General features: G+C 43.6%; 13 pseudogenes; all 13 read left to right on the forward strand.

The window, feature by feature from the left end:
- Positions 1-675: 675 nt before the first annotated feature.
- Positions 676-793, forward strand: LOC140018375 (5S ribosomal RNA; annotated as a pseudogene).
- Positions 794-1,706: 913 nt separating this feature from the next.
- Positions 1,707-1,824, forward strand: LOC140019080 (5S ribosomal RNA; annotated as a pseudogene).
- Positions 1,825-2,749: 925 nt separating this feature from the next.
- Positions 2,750-2,867, forward strand: LOC140019081 (5S ribosomal RNA; annotated as a pseudogene).
- Positions 2,868-3,792: 925 nt separating this feature from the next.
- On the forward strand, positions 3,793-3,910 carry LOC140019082 (5S ribosomal RNA; annotated as a pseudogene).
- Positions 3,911-4,828: 918 nt separating this feature from the next.
- On the forward strand, positions 4,829-4,946 carry LOC140019083 (5S ribosomal RNA; annotated as a pseudogene).
- A 925-nt stretch (positions 4,947-5,871) lies between these two features.
- Positions 5,872-5,989, forward strand: LOC140018376 (5S ribosomal RNA; annotated as a pseudogene).
- Positions 5,990-6,902: 913 nt separating this feature from the next.
- Positions 6,903-7,020, forward strand: LOC140019084 (5S ribosomal RNA; annotated as a pseudogene).
- Positions 7,021-7,945: 925 nt separating this feature from the next.
- On the forward strand, positions 7,946-8,063 carry LOC140019085 (5S ribosomal RNA; annotated as a pseudogene).
- Positions 8,064-8,987: 924 nt separating this feature from the next.
- LOC140019086 (5S ribosomal RNA) lies at positions 8,988-9,105 on the forward strand (annotated as a pseudogene).
- Positions 9,106-10,028: 923 nt separating this feature from the next.
- Positions 10,029-10,146, forward strand: LOC140019088 (5S ribosomal RNA; annotated as a pseudogene).
- Positions 10,147-11,071: 925 nt separating this feature from the next.
- Positions 11,072-11,189, forward strand: LOC140018377 (5S ribosomal RNA; annotated as a pseudogene).
- Positions 11,190-12,102: 913 nt separating this feature from the next.
- On the forward strand, positions 12,103-12,220 carry LOC140019089 (5S ribosomal RNA; annotated as a pseudogene).
- Positions 12,221-13,145: 925 nt separating this feature from the next.
- On the forward strand, positions 13,146-13,263 carry LOC140019090 (5S ribosomal RNA; annotated as a pseudogene).
- The last annotated feature ends 746 nt before the right edge of the window (positions 13,264-14,009 follow it).

Consider the following 14,009-nt stretch of genomic DNA (forward strand, 5'->3'; position numbering starts at 1 on the left):
TTTTTTCTTTGCATTAGTTAGAAATTAGTTTACAAATATATCTTTTTCTCTTTTTTGTTAGAAATTATAAATTTTGGCAAATTTGTTCGGGTAGACCCGACCCGGATCCGAGACTCGCCGGGTCCGGATCCGGAACACCGAATAAAAGACCCGTCGGGTAAACGGGTCGGATCCGGGTCCGGGTCCAGAATAATGAATTCCGGCCCGGACCCGGCACGTTGACACCCCTAGGTGACCCCCTGGGAAATCCTCGTGTTGCACCCCTCCCTTTTTTGTTTCGAAATCCAAATTTCCCCTTCGTTCTTTATGCTGTAGTAATTTAGCTCCGTCGGAACGATTGCTTTATATTTTGCTTTTTATCGAAGCATGAACGCGGATCTGAAGGCGCGAGACAAGTCAGGAACGGTACGGCTGGATCGAAGCCCGGATCGTCGGTCAAAGTTGTCGGCGCAAATGTATAAGCGCAAGCGTGAAGGATCACTTTCAGGATAATTGAGAGTTGTGCGACGAGGGAAAAAAAAGGTGCAAAGCAACAAGAAAAAAATATAAAAGTAAATAAATAAAAGGATGAGAGGAAATTCATGAACTGACGCTTAGAATGAATTCGGGTCCAGAAAAGCCAAACTGCTTCACAGGACGTGGCAGTTTAAAAGAATAAAGCGAAAGGAACATGGCGGGTGCGATCATACCAGCACTAATGCACCGGATCCCATCAGAACTCCGAAGTTAAGCGTGCTTGGGCGACAGTAGTACTAGGATGGGTGACCCTAGGCCGGTCAACGGGTCGGGTCTACACCCGGATCCGGATCGGATCCCTGAAATTTTTGCGGGTATGGGTAGGGATTTAATTCCGTTATCCGGATCCGGATCCGTTTTTTCAAACAAAAAAACGGGTCGGATACGGAATATAGTATTCCGACCCGTATTAGACCCGGATCCGGAAATAAATGATTTAATAATTTATAAAAAATATATATTATCAATATAATTTGATTAGGATGATGTATTTGAGTAAAATCAATTTGATTTATTTTCTTATTTGGTTTTTTCTTTGCATTAGCTAGAAATTTGTTTACAAATATATCTTTTTCTCTTTTTTGTTAGAAATTATAAATTTTGGCAAATTTGTTCGGGTAGACCCGACCCGGATCCGAGACTCGCCGGGTCCGGATCCGGAACACAGAATAAAAGACCCGTCGGGTAAACCGGTCGGATCCGGAATAATGAATTCCGGCCCGGACCCGGCCCGTTGACACCCCTAGGTGACCCCCTGGGAAATCCTCGTGTTGCACCCCTCCCTTTTTTGTTTCGAAATCCAAATTTCCCCTTCGTTCTTTATGCTGTAGTAATTTAGCTCCGTCGGAACGATTGCTTTTTATTTTGCTTCTCATCGAAGCATGAAGGCGGATCTGAAGGCGCGAGACAAGTCAGGAACGGTACGGCTGGATCGAAGCCCGGATCGTCGGTCAAAGTTGTCGGCGCAAATGTATAAGCGCAAGCGTGAAGGATCACTTTCAGGATAATTGAGAGTTGTGCGACGAGGGAAAAAAAAGGTGCAAAGCAACAAGAAAAAAATATAAAAGTAAATAAATAAAAGGATGAGAGGAAATTCATGAACTGACGCTTAGAATGAATTCGGGTCCAGAAAAGCCAAACTGCTTCACAGGACGTGGCAGTTTAAAAGAATAAAGCGAAAGGAACATGGCGGGTGCGATCATACCAGCACTAATGCACCGGATCCCATCAGAACTCCGAAGTTAAGCGTGCTTGGGCGACAGTAGTACTAGGATGGGTGACCCTAGGCCTGTCAACGGGTCGGGTCTAGACCCGGATCCGGATCGGATCCCTGAAATTTTTGCGGGTATGGGTAGGGATTTAATTCCGTTATCCGGATCCGGATCCGTTTTTTCAAACAAAAAAACGGGTCGGATACGGAATATAGTATTCCGACCCGTATTAGACCCGGATCCGGATATAAATGATTTAATAATTTATAAAAAATATATATTATCAATATAATTTGATTAGGATGATGTATTTGAGTAAAATCAATTTGATTTATTTTCTTATTTGGTTTTTTCTTTGCATTAGTTAGAAATTAGTTTACAAATATATCTTTTTCTCTTTTTTGTTAGAAATTATAAATTTTGGCAAATTTGTTCGGGTAGACCCGACCCGGATCCGAGACTCGCCGGGTCCGGATCCGGAACACCGAATAAAAGACCCGTCGGGTAAACGGGTCGGATCCGGGTCCGGGTCCAGAATAATGAATTCCGGCCCGGACCCGGCACGTTGACACCCCTAGGTGACCCCCTGGGAAATCCTCGTGTTGCACCCCTCCTTTTTTTGTTTCGAAATCCAAATTTCCCCTTCGTTCTTTATGCTGTAGTAATTTAGCTCCGTCGGAACGATTGCTTTATATTTTGCTTTTTATCGAAGCATGAAGGCGGATCTGAAGGCGCGAGACAAGTCAGGAACGGTACGGCTGGATCGAAGCCCGGATCGTCGGTCAAAGTTGTCGGCGCAAATGTATAAGCGCAAGCGTGAAGGATCACTTTCAGGATAATTGAGAGTTGTGCGACGAGGGAAAAAAAAGGTGCAAAGCAACAAGAAAAAAATATAAAAGTAAATAAATAAAAGGATGAGAGGAAATTCATGAACTGACGCTTAGAATGAATTCGGGTCCAGAAAAGCCAAACTGCTTCACAGGACGTGGCAGTTTAAAAGAATAAAGCGAAAGGAACATGGCGGGTGCGATCATACCAGCACTAATGCACCGGATCCCATCAGAACTCCGAAGTTAAGCGTGCTTGGGCGACAGTAGTACTAGGATGGGTGACCCTAGGCCTGTCAACGGGTCGGGTCTAGACCCGGATCCGGATCGGATCCCTAAAATTTTTGCGGGTATGGGTAGGGATTTAATTCCGTTATCCGGATCCGGATCCGTTTTTTCAAACAAAAAAACGGGTCGGATACGGAATATAGTATTCCGACCCGTATTAGACCCGCATCCGGATATAAATGATTTAATAATTTATAAAAAATATATATTATCAATATAATTTGATTAGGATGATGTATTTGAGTAAAATCAATTTGATTTATTTTCTTATTTGGTTTTTTCTTTGCATTAGTTAGAAATTAGTTTACAAATATATCTTTTTCTCTTTTTTGTTAGAAATTATAAATTTTGGCAAATTTGTTCGGGTAGACCCGACCCGGATCCGAGACTCGCCGGGTCCGGATCCGGAACACCGAATAAAAGACCCGTCGGGTAAACGGGTCGGATCCGGGTCCGGGTCCAGAATAATGAATTCCGGCCCGGACCCGGCACGTTGACACCCCTAGGTGACCCCCTGGGAAATCCTCGTGTTGCACCCCTCCCTTTTTTGTTTCGAAATCCAAATTTCCCCTTCGTTCTTTATGCTGTAGTAATTTAGCTCCGTCGGAACGATTGCTTTATATTTTGCTTTTTATCGAAGCATGAACGCGGATCTGAAGGCGCGAGACAAGTCAGGAACGGTACGGCTGGATCGAAGCCCGGATCGTCGGTCAAAGTTGTCGGCGCAAATGTATAAGCGCAAGCGTGAAGGATCACTTTCAGGATAATTGAGAGTTGTGCGACGAGGGAAAAAAAAGGTGCAAAGCAACAAGAAAAAAATATAAAAGTAAATAAATAAAAGGATGAGAGGAAATTCATGAACTGACGCTTAGAATGAATTCGGGTCCAGAAAAGCCAAACTGCTTCACAGGACGTGGCAGTTTAAAAGAATAAAGCGAAAGGAACATGGCGGGTGCGATCATACCAGCACTAATGCACCGGATCCCATCAGAACTCCGAAGTTAAGCGTGCTTGGGCGACAGTAGTACTAGGATGGGTGACCCTAGGCCTGTCAACGGGTCGGGTCTAGACCCGGATCCGGATCGGATCCCTGAAATTTTTGCGGGTATGGGTACGGATTTAATTCCGTTAACCGGATCCGGATCCGTTTTTTCAAACAAAAAAACGGGTCGAATACGGAATATAGTATTCCGACCCGTATTAGACCCGGATCCGGATATAAATGATTTAATAATTTATAAAAAAAATATATTATCAATATAATTTGATTAGGATGATGTATTTGAGTAAAATCAATTTGATTTATTTTCTTATTTGGTTTTTTCTTTGCATTAGCTAGAAATTTGTTTACAAATATATCTTTTTCTCTTTTTGTTAGAAATTATAAATTTTGGCAAATTTGTTCGGGTAGACCCGACCCGGATCCGAGACTCGCCGGGTCCGGATCCGGAACACAGAATAAAAGACCCGTCGGGTAAACGGGTCGGATCCGGGTCCGGAATAATGAATTCCGGCCCGGACCCGGCCCGTTGACACCCCTAGGTGACCCCCTGGGAAATACTCGTGTTGCACCCCTCCCTTTTTTGTTTCGAAATCCAAATTTCCCCTTCGTTCTTTATGCTGTAGTAATTTAGCTCCGTCGGAACGATTGCTTTTTATTTTGCTTCTCATCGAAGCATGAAGGCGGATCTGAAGGCGCGAGACAAGTCAGGAACGGTACGGCTGGATCGAAGCCCGGATCGTCGGTCAAAGTTGTCGGCGCAAATGTATAAGCGCAAGCGTGAAGGATCACTTTCAGGATAATTGAGAGTTGTGCGACGAGGGAAAAAAAAGGTGCAAAGCAACAAGAAAAAAATATAAAAGTAAATAAATAAAAGGATGAGAGGAAATTCATGAACTGACGCTTAGAATGAATTCGGGTCCAGAAAAGCCAAACTGCTTCACAGGACGTGGCAGTTTAAAAGAATAAAGCGAAAGGAACATGGCGGGTGCGATCATACCAGCACTAATGCACCGGATCCCATCAGAACTCCGAAGTTAAGCGTGCTTGGGCGACAGTAGTACTAGGATGGGTGACCCTAGGCCTGTCAACGGGTCGGGTCTAGACCCGGATCCGGATCGGATCCCTAAAATTTTTGCGGGTATGGGTAGGGATTTAATTCCGTTATCCGGATCCGGATCCGTTTTTTCAAACAAAAAAACGGGTCGGATACGGAATATAGTATTCCGACCCGTATTAGACCCGCATCCGGATATAAATGATTTAATAATTTATAAAAAATATATATTATCAATATAATTTGATTAGGATGATGTATTTGAGTAAAATCAATTTGATTTATTTTCTTATTTGGTTTTTTCTTTGCATTAGTTAGAAATTAGTTTACAAATATATCTTTTTCTCTTTTTTGTTAGAAATTATAAATTTTGGCAAATTTGTTCGGGTAGACCCGACCCGGATCCGAGACTCGCCGGGTCCGGATCCGGAACACCGAATAAAAGACCCGTCGGGTAAACGGGTCGGATCCGGGTCCGGGTCCAGAATAATGAATTCCGGCCCGGACCCGGCACGTTGACACCCCTAGGTGACCCCCTGGGAAATCCTCGTGTTGCACCCCTCCCTTTTTTGTTTCGAAATCCAAATTTCCCCTTCGTTCTTTATGCTGTAGTAATTTAGCTCCGTCGGAACGATTGCTTTATATTTTGCTTTTTATCGAAGCATGAACGCGGATCTGAAGGCGCGAGACAAGTCAGGAACGGTACGGCTGGATCGAAGCCCGGATCGTCGGTCAAAGTTGTCGGCGCAAATGTATAAGCGCAAGCGTGAAGGATCACTTTCAGGATAATTGAGAGTTGTGCGACGAGGGAAAAAAAAGGTGCAAAGCAACAAGAAAAAAATATAAAAGTAAATAAATAAAAGGATGAGAGGAAATTCATGAACTGACGCTTAGAATGAATTCGGGTCCAGAAAAGCCAAACTGCTTCACAGGACGTGGCAGTTTAAAAGAATAAAGCGAAAGGAACATGGCGGGTGCGATCATACCAGCACTAATGCACCGGATCCCATCAGAACTCCGAAGTTAAGCGTGCTTGGGCGACAGTAGTACTAGGATGGGTGACCCTAGGCCGGTCAACGGGTCGGGTCTACACCCGGATCCGGATCGGATCCCTGAAATTTTTGCGGGTATGGGTAGGGATTTAATTCCGTTATCCGGATCCGGATCCGTTTTTTCAAACAAAAAAACGGGTCGGATACGGAATATAGTATTCCGACCCGTATTAGACCCGGATCCGGAAATAAATGATTTAATAATTTATAAAAAATATATATTATCAATATAATTTGATTAGGATGATGTATTTGAGTAAAATCAATTTGATTTATTTTCTTATTTGGTTTTTTCTTTGCATTAGCTAGAAATTTGTTTACAAATATATCTTTTTCTCTTTTTTGTTAGAAATTATAAATTTTGGCAAATTTGTTCGGGTAGACCCGACCCGGATCCGAGACTCGCCGGGTCCGGATCCGGAACACAGAATAAAAGACCCGTCGGGTAAACCGGTCGGATCCGGAATAATGAATTCCGGCCCGGACCCGGCCCGTTGACACCCCTAGGTGACCCCCTGGGAAATCCTCGTGTTGCACCCCTCCCTTTTTTGTTTCGAAATCCAAATTTCCCCTTCGTTCTTTATGCTGTAGTAATTTAGCTCCGTCGGAACGATTGCTTTTTATTTTGCTTCTCATCGAAGCATGAAGGCGGATCTGAAGGCGCGAGACAAGTCAGGAACGGTACGGCTGGATCGAAGCCCGGATCGTCGGTCAAAGTTGTCGGCGCAAATGTATAAGCGCAAGCGTGAAGGATCACTTTCAGGATAATTGAGAGTTGTGCGACGAGGGAAAAAAAAGGTGCAAAGCAACAAGAAAAAAATATAAAAGTAAATAAATAAAAGGATGAGAGGAAATTCATGAACTGACGCTTAGAATGAATTCGGGTCCAGAAAAGCCAAACTGCTTCACAGGACGTGGCAGTTTAAAAGAATAAAGCGAAAGGAACATGGCGGGTGCGATCATACCAGCACTAATGCACCGGATCCCATCAGAACTCCGAAGTTAAGCGTGCTTGGGCGACAGTAGTACTAGGATGGGTGACCCTAGGCCTGTCAACGGGTCGGGTCTAGACCCGGATCCGGATCGGATCCCTGAAATTTTTGCGGGTATGGGTAGGGATTTAATTCCGTTATCCGGATCCGGATCCGTTTTTTCAAACAAAAAAACGGGTCGGATACGGAATATAGTATTCCGACCCGTATTAGACCCGGATCCGGATATAAATGATTTAATAATTTATAAAAAATATATATTATCAATATAATTTGATTAGGATGATGTATTTGAGTAAAATCAATTTGATTTATTTTCTTATTTGGTTTTTTCTTTGCATTAGTTAGAAATTAGTTTACAAATATATCTTTTTCTCTTTTTTGTTAGAAATTATAAATTTTGGCAAATTTGTTCGGGTAGACCCGACCCGGATCCGAGACTCGCCGGGTCCGGATCCGGAACACCGAATAAAAGACCCGTCGGGTAAACGGGTCGGATCCGGGTCCGGGTCCAGAATAATGAATTCCGGCCCGGACCCGGCACGTTGACACCCCTAGGTGACCCCCTGGGAAATCCTCGTGTTGCACCCCTCCTTTTTTTGTTTCGAAATCCAAATTTCCCCTTCGTTCTTTATGCTGTAGTAATTTAGCTCCGTCGGAACGATTGCTTTATATTTTGCTTTTTATCGAAGCATGAAGGCGGATCTGAAGGCGCGAGACAAGTCAGGAACGGTACGGCTGGATCGAAGCCCGGATCGTCGGTCAAAGTTGTCGGCGCAAATGTATAAGCGCAAGCGTGAAGGATCACTTTCAGGATAATTGAGAGTTGTGCGACGAGGGAAAAAAAAGGTGCAAAGCAACAAGAAAAAAATATAAAAGTAAATAAATAAAAGGATGAGAGGAAATTCATGAACTGACGCTTAGAATGAATTCGGGTCCAGAAAAGCCAAACTGCTTCACAGGACGTGGCAGTTTAAAAGAATAAAGCGAAAGGAACATGGCGGGTGCGATCATACCAGCACTAATGCACCGGATCCCATCAGAACTCCGAAGTTAAGCGTGCTTGGGCGACAGTAGTACTAGGATGGGTGACCCTAGGCCTGTCAACGGGTCGGGTCTAGACCCGGATCCGGATCGGATCCCTGAAATTTTTGCGGGTATGGATACGGATTTAATTCCGTTAACCGGATCCGGATCCGTTTTTTCAAACAAAAAAACGGGTCGAATACGGAATATAGTATTCCGACCCGTATTAGACCCGGATCCGGATATAAATGATTTAATAATTTATAAAAAAAATATATTATCAATATAATTTGATTAGGATGATGTATTTGAGTAAAATCAATTTGATTTATTTTCTTATTTGGTTTTTTCTTTGCATTAGCTAGAAATTTGTTTACAAATATATCTTTTTCTCTTTTTGTTAGAAATTATAAATTTTGGCAAATTTGTTCGGGTAGACCCGACCCGGATCCGAGACTCGCCGGGTCCGGATCCGGAACACAGAATAAAAGACCCGTCGGGTAAACGGGTCGGATCCGGGTCCGGGTCCGGAATAATGAATTCCGGCCCGGACCCGGCCCGTTGACACCCCTAGGTGACCCCCTGGGAAATACTCGTGTTGCACCCCTCCCTTTTTTGTTTCGAAATCCAAATTTCCCCTTCGTTCTTTATGCTGTTGTAATTTAGCTCCGTCGGAACGATTGCTTTTTATTTTGCTTCTCATCGAAGCATGAAGGCGGATCTGAAGGCGCGAGACAAGTCAGGAACGGTACGGCTGGATCGAAGCCCGGATCGTCGGTCAAAGTTGTCGGCGCAAATGTATAAGCGCAAGCGTGAAGGATCACTTTCAGGATAATTGAGAGTTGTGCGACGAGGGAAAAAAAAGGTGCAAAGCAACAAGAAAAAAATATAAAAGTAAATAAATAAAAGGATGAGAGGAAATTCATGAACTGACGCTTAGAATGAATTCGGGTCCAGAAAAGCCAAACTGCTTCACAGGACGTGGCAGTTTAAAAGAATAAAGCGAAAGGAACATGGCGGGTGCGATCATACCAGCACTAATGCACCGGATCCCATCAGAACTCCGAAGTTAAGCGTGCTTGGGCGACAGTAGTACTAGGATGGGTGACCCTAGGCCTGTCAACGGGTCGGGTCTAGACCCGGATCCGGATCGGATCCCTGAAATTTTTGCGGGTATGGATACGGATTTAATTCCGTTAACCGGATCCGGATCCGTTTTTTCAAACAAAAAAACGGGTCGAATACGGAATATAGTATTCCGACCCGTATTAGACCCGGATCCGGATATAAATGATTTAATAATTTATAAAAAAAATATATTATCAATATAATTTGATTAGGATGATGTATTTGAGTAAAATCAATTTGATTTATTTTCTTATTTGGTTTTTTCTTTGCATTAGCTAGAAATTTGTTTACAAATATATCTTTTTCTCTTTTTGTTAGAAATTATAAATTTTGGCAAATTTGTTCGGGTAGACCCGACCCGGATCCGAGACTCGCCGGGTCCGGATCCGGAACACAGAATAAAAGACCCGTCGGGTAAACGGGTCGGATCCGGGTCCGGGTCCGGAATAATGAATTCCGGCCCGGACCCGGCCCGTTGACACCCCTAGGTGACCCCCTGGGAAATACTCGTGTTGCACCCCTCCCTTTTTTGTTTCGAAATCCAAATTTCCCCTTCGTTCTTTATGCTGTTGTAATTTAGCTCCGTCGGAACGATTGCTTTTTATTTTGCTTCTCATCGAAGCATGAAGGCGGATCTGAAGGCGCGAGACAAGTCAGGAACGGTACGGCTGGATCGAAGCCCGGATCGTCGGTCAAAGTTGTCGGCGCAAATGTATAAGCGCAAGCGTGAAGGATCACTTTCAGGATAATTGAGAGTTGTGCGACGAGGGAAAAAAAGGTGCAAAGCAACAAGAAAAAAATATAAAAGTAAATAAATAAAAGGATGAGAGGAAATTCATGAACTGACGCTTAGAATGAATTCGGGTCCAGAAAAGCCAAACTGCTTCACAGGACGTGGCAGTTTAAAAGAATAAAGCGAAAGGAACATGGCGGGTGCGATCATACCAGCACTAATGCACCGGATCCCATCAGAACTCCGAAGTTAAGCGTGCTTGGGCGACAGTAGTACTAGGATGGGTGACCCTAGGCCTGTCAACGGGTCGGGTCTAGACCCGGATCCGGATCGGATCCCTAAAATTTTTGCGGGTATGGGTAGGGATTTAATTCCGTTATCCGGATCCGGATCCGTTTTTTCAAACAAAAAAACGGGTCGGATACGGAATATAGTATTCCGACCCGTATTAGACCCGCATCCGGATATAAATGATTTAATAATTTATAAAAAATATATATTATCAATATAATTTGATTAGGATGATGTATTTGAGTAAAATCAATTTGATTTATTTTCTTATTTGGTTTTTTCTTTGCATTAGTTAGAAATTAGTTTACAAATATATCTTTTTCTCTTTTTTGTTAGAAATTATAAATTTTGGCAAATTTGTTCGGGTAGACCCGACCCGGATCCGAGACTCGCCGGGTCCGGATCCGGAACACCGAATAAAAGACCCGTCGGGTAAACGGGTCGGATCCGGGTCCGGGTCCAGAATAATGAATTCCGGCCCGGACCCGGCACGTTGACACCCCTAGGTGACCCCCTGGGAAATCCTCGTGTTGCACCCCTCCCTTTTTTGTTTCGAAATCCAAATTTCCCCTTCGTTCTTTATGCTGTAGTAATTTAGCTCCGTCGGAACGATTGCTTTATATTTTGCTTTTTATCGAAGCATGAAGGCGGATCTGAAGGCGCGAGACAAGTCAGGAACGGTACGGCTGGATCGAAGCCCGGATCGTCGGTCAAAGTTGTCGGCGCAAATGTATAAGCGCAAGCGTGAAGGATCACTTTCAGGATAATTGAGAGTTGTGCGACGAGAGAAAAAAAAGGTGCAAAGCAACAAGAAAAAAATATAAAAGTAAATAAATAAAAGGATGAGAGGAAATTCATGAACTGACGCTTAGAATGAATTCGGGTCCAGAAAAGCCAAACTGCTTCACAGGACGTGGCAGTTTAAAAGAATAAAGCGAAAGGAACATGGCGGGTGCGATCATACCAGCACTAATGCACCGGATCCCATCAGAACTCCGAAGTTAAGCGTGCTTGGGCGACAGTAGTACTAGGATGGGTGACCCTAGGCCGGTCAACGGGTCGGGTCTACACCCGGATCCGGATCGGATCCCTGAAATTTTTGCGGGTATGGGTAGGGATTTAATTCCGTTATCCGGATCCGGATCCGTTTTTTCAAACAAAAAAACGGGTCGGATACGGAATATAGTATTCCGACCCGTATTAGACCCGGATCCGGAAATAAATGATTTAATAATTTATAAAAAATATATATTATCAATATAATTTGATTAGGATGATGTATTTGAGTAAAATCAATTTGATTTATTTTCTTATTTGGTTTTTTCTTTGCATTAGCTAGAAATTTGTTTACAAATATATCTTTTTCTCTTTTTTGTTAGAAATTATAAATTTTGGCAAATTTGTTCGGGTAGACCCGACCCGGATCCGAGACTCGCCGGGTCCGGATCCGGAACACAGAATAAAAGACCCGTCGGGTAAACCGGTCGGATCCGGAATAATGAATTCCGGCCCGGACCCGGCCCGTTGACACCCCTAGGTGACCCCCTGGGAAATCCTCGTGTTGCACCCCTCCCTTTTTTGTTTCGAAATCCAAATTTCCCCTTCGTTCTTTATGCTGTAGTAATTTAGCTCCGTCGGAACGATTGCGTTTTATTTTGCTTCTCATCGAAGCATGAAGGCGGATCTGAAGGCGCGAGACAAGTCAGGAACGGTACGGCTGGATCGAAGCCCGGATCGTCGGTCAAAGTTGTCGGCGCAAATGTATAAGCGCAAGCGTGAAGGATCACTTTCAGGATAATTGAGAGTTGTGCGACTAGGGAAAAAAAAGGTGCAAAGCAACAAGAAAAAAATATAAAAGTAAATAAATAAAAGGATGAGAGGAAATTCATGAACTGACGCTTAGAATGAATTCGGGTCCAGAAAAGCCAAACTGCTTCACAGGACGTGGCAGTTTAAAAGAATAAAGCGAAAGGAACATGGCGGGTGCGATCATACCAGCACTAATGCACCGGATCCCATCAGAACTCCGAAGTTAAGCGTGCTTGGGCGACAGTAGTACTAGGATGGGTGACCCTAGGCCTGTCAACGGGTCGGGTCTAGACCCGGATCCGGATCGGATCCCTAAAATTTTTGCGGGTATGGGTAGGGATTTAATTCCGTTATCCGGATCCGGATCCGTTTTTTCAAACAAAAAAACGGGTCGGATACGGAATATAGTATTCCGACCCGTATTAGACCCGCATCCGGATATAAATGATTTAATAATTTATAAAAAATATATATTATCAATATAATTTGATTAGGATGATGTATTTGAGTAAAATCAATTTGATTTATTTTCTTATTTGGTTTTTTCTTTGCATTAGTTAGAAATTAGTTTACAAATATATCTTTTTCTCTTTTTTGTTAGAAATTATAAATTTTGGCAAATTTGTTCGGGTAGACCCGACCCGGATCCGAGACTCGCCGGGTCCGGATCCGGAACACCGAATAAAAGACCCGTCGGGTAAACGGGTCGGATCCGGGTCCGGGTCCAGAATAATGAATTCCGGCCCGGACCCGGCACGTTGACACCCCTAGGTGACCCCCTGGGAAATCCTCGTGTTGCACCCCTCCTTTTTTTGTTTCGAAATCCAAATTTCCCCTTCGTTCTTTATGCTGTAGTAATTTAGCTCCGTCGGAACGATTGCTTTATATTTTGCTTTTTATCGAAGCATGAAGGCGGATCTGAAGGCGCGAGACAAGTCAGGAACGGTACGGCTGGATCGAAGCCCGGATCGTCGGTCAAAGTTGTCGGCGCAAATGTATAAGCGCAAGCGTGAAGGATCACTTTCAGGATAATTGAGAGTTGTGCGACGAGGGAAAAAAAAGGTGCAAAGCAACAAGAAAAAAATATAAAAGTAAATAAATAAAAGGATGAGAGGAAATTCATGAACTGACGCTTAGAATGAATTCGGGTCCAGAAAAGCCAAACTGCTTCACAGGACGTGGCAGTTTAAAAGAATAAAGCGAAAGGAACATGGCGGGTGCGATCATACCAGCACTAATGCACCGGATCCCATCAGAACTCCGAAGTTAAGCGTGCTTGGGCGACAGTAGTACTAGGATGGGTGACCCTAGGCCTGTCAACGGGTCGGGTCTAGACCCGGATCCGGATCGGATCCCTGAAATTTTTGCGGGTATGGATACGGATTTAATTCCGTTAACCGGATCCGGATCCGTTTTTTCAAACAAAAAAACGGGTCGAATACGGAATATAGTATTCCGACCCGTATTAGACCCGGATCCGGATATAAATGATTTAATAATTTATAAAAAAAATATATTATCAATATAATTTGATTAGGATGATGTATTTGAGTAAAATCAATTTGATTTATTTTCTTATTTGGTTTTTTCTTTGCATTAGCTAGAAATTTGTTTACAAATATATCTTTTTCTCTTTTTGTTAGAAATTATAAATTTTGGCAAATTTGTTCGGGTAGACCCGACCCGGATCCGAGACTCGCCGGGTCCGGATCCGGAACACAGAATAAAAGACCCGTCGGGTAAACGGGTCGGATCCGGGTCCGGGTCCGGAATAATGAATTCCGGCCCGGACCCGGCCCGTTGACACCCCTAGGTGACCCCCTGGGAAATACTCGTGTTGCACCCCTCCCTTTTTTGTTTCGAAATCCAAATTTCCCCTTCGTTCTTTATGCTGTTGTAATTTAGCTCCGTCGGAACGATTGCTTTTTATTTTGCTTCTCATCGAAGCATGAAGGCGGATCTGAAGGCGCGAGACAAGTCAGGAACGGTACGGCTGGATCGAAGCCCGGATCGTCGGTCAAAGTTGTCGGCGCAAATGTATAAGCGCAAGCGTGAAGGATCACTTTCAGGATAATTGAG

Source organism: Coffea arabica, chromosome 11c, assembly GCF_036785885.1.
Source record: "Coffea arabica cultivar ET-39 chromosome 11c, Coffea Arabica ET-39 HiFi, whole genome shotgun sequence".
NCBI classification, from domain to species: domain Eukaryota; kingdom Viridiplantae; phylum Streptophyta; class Magnoliopsida; order Gentianales; family Rubiaceae; genus Coffea; species Coffea arabica.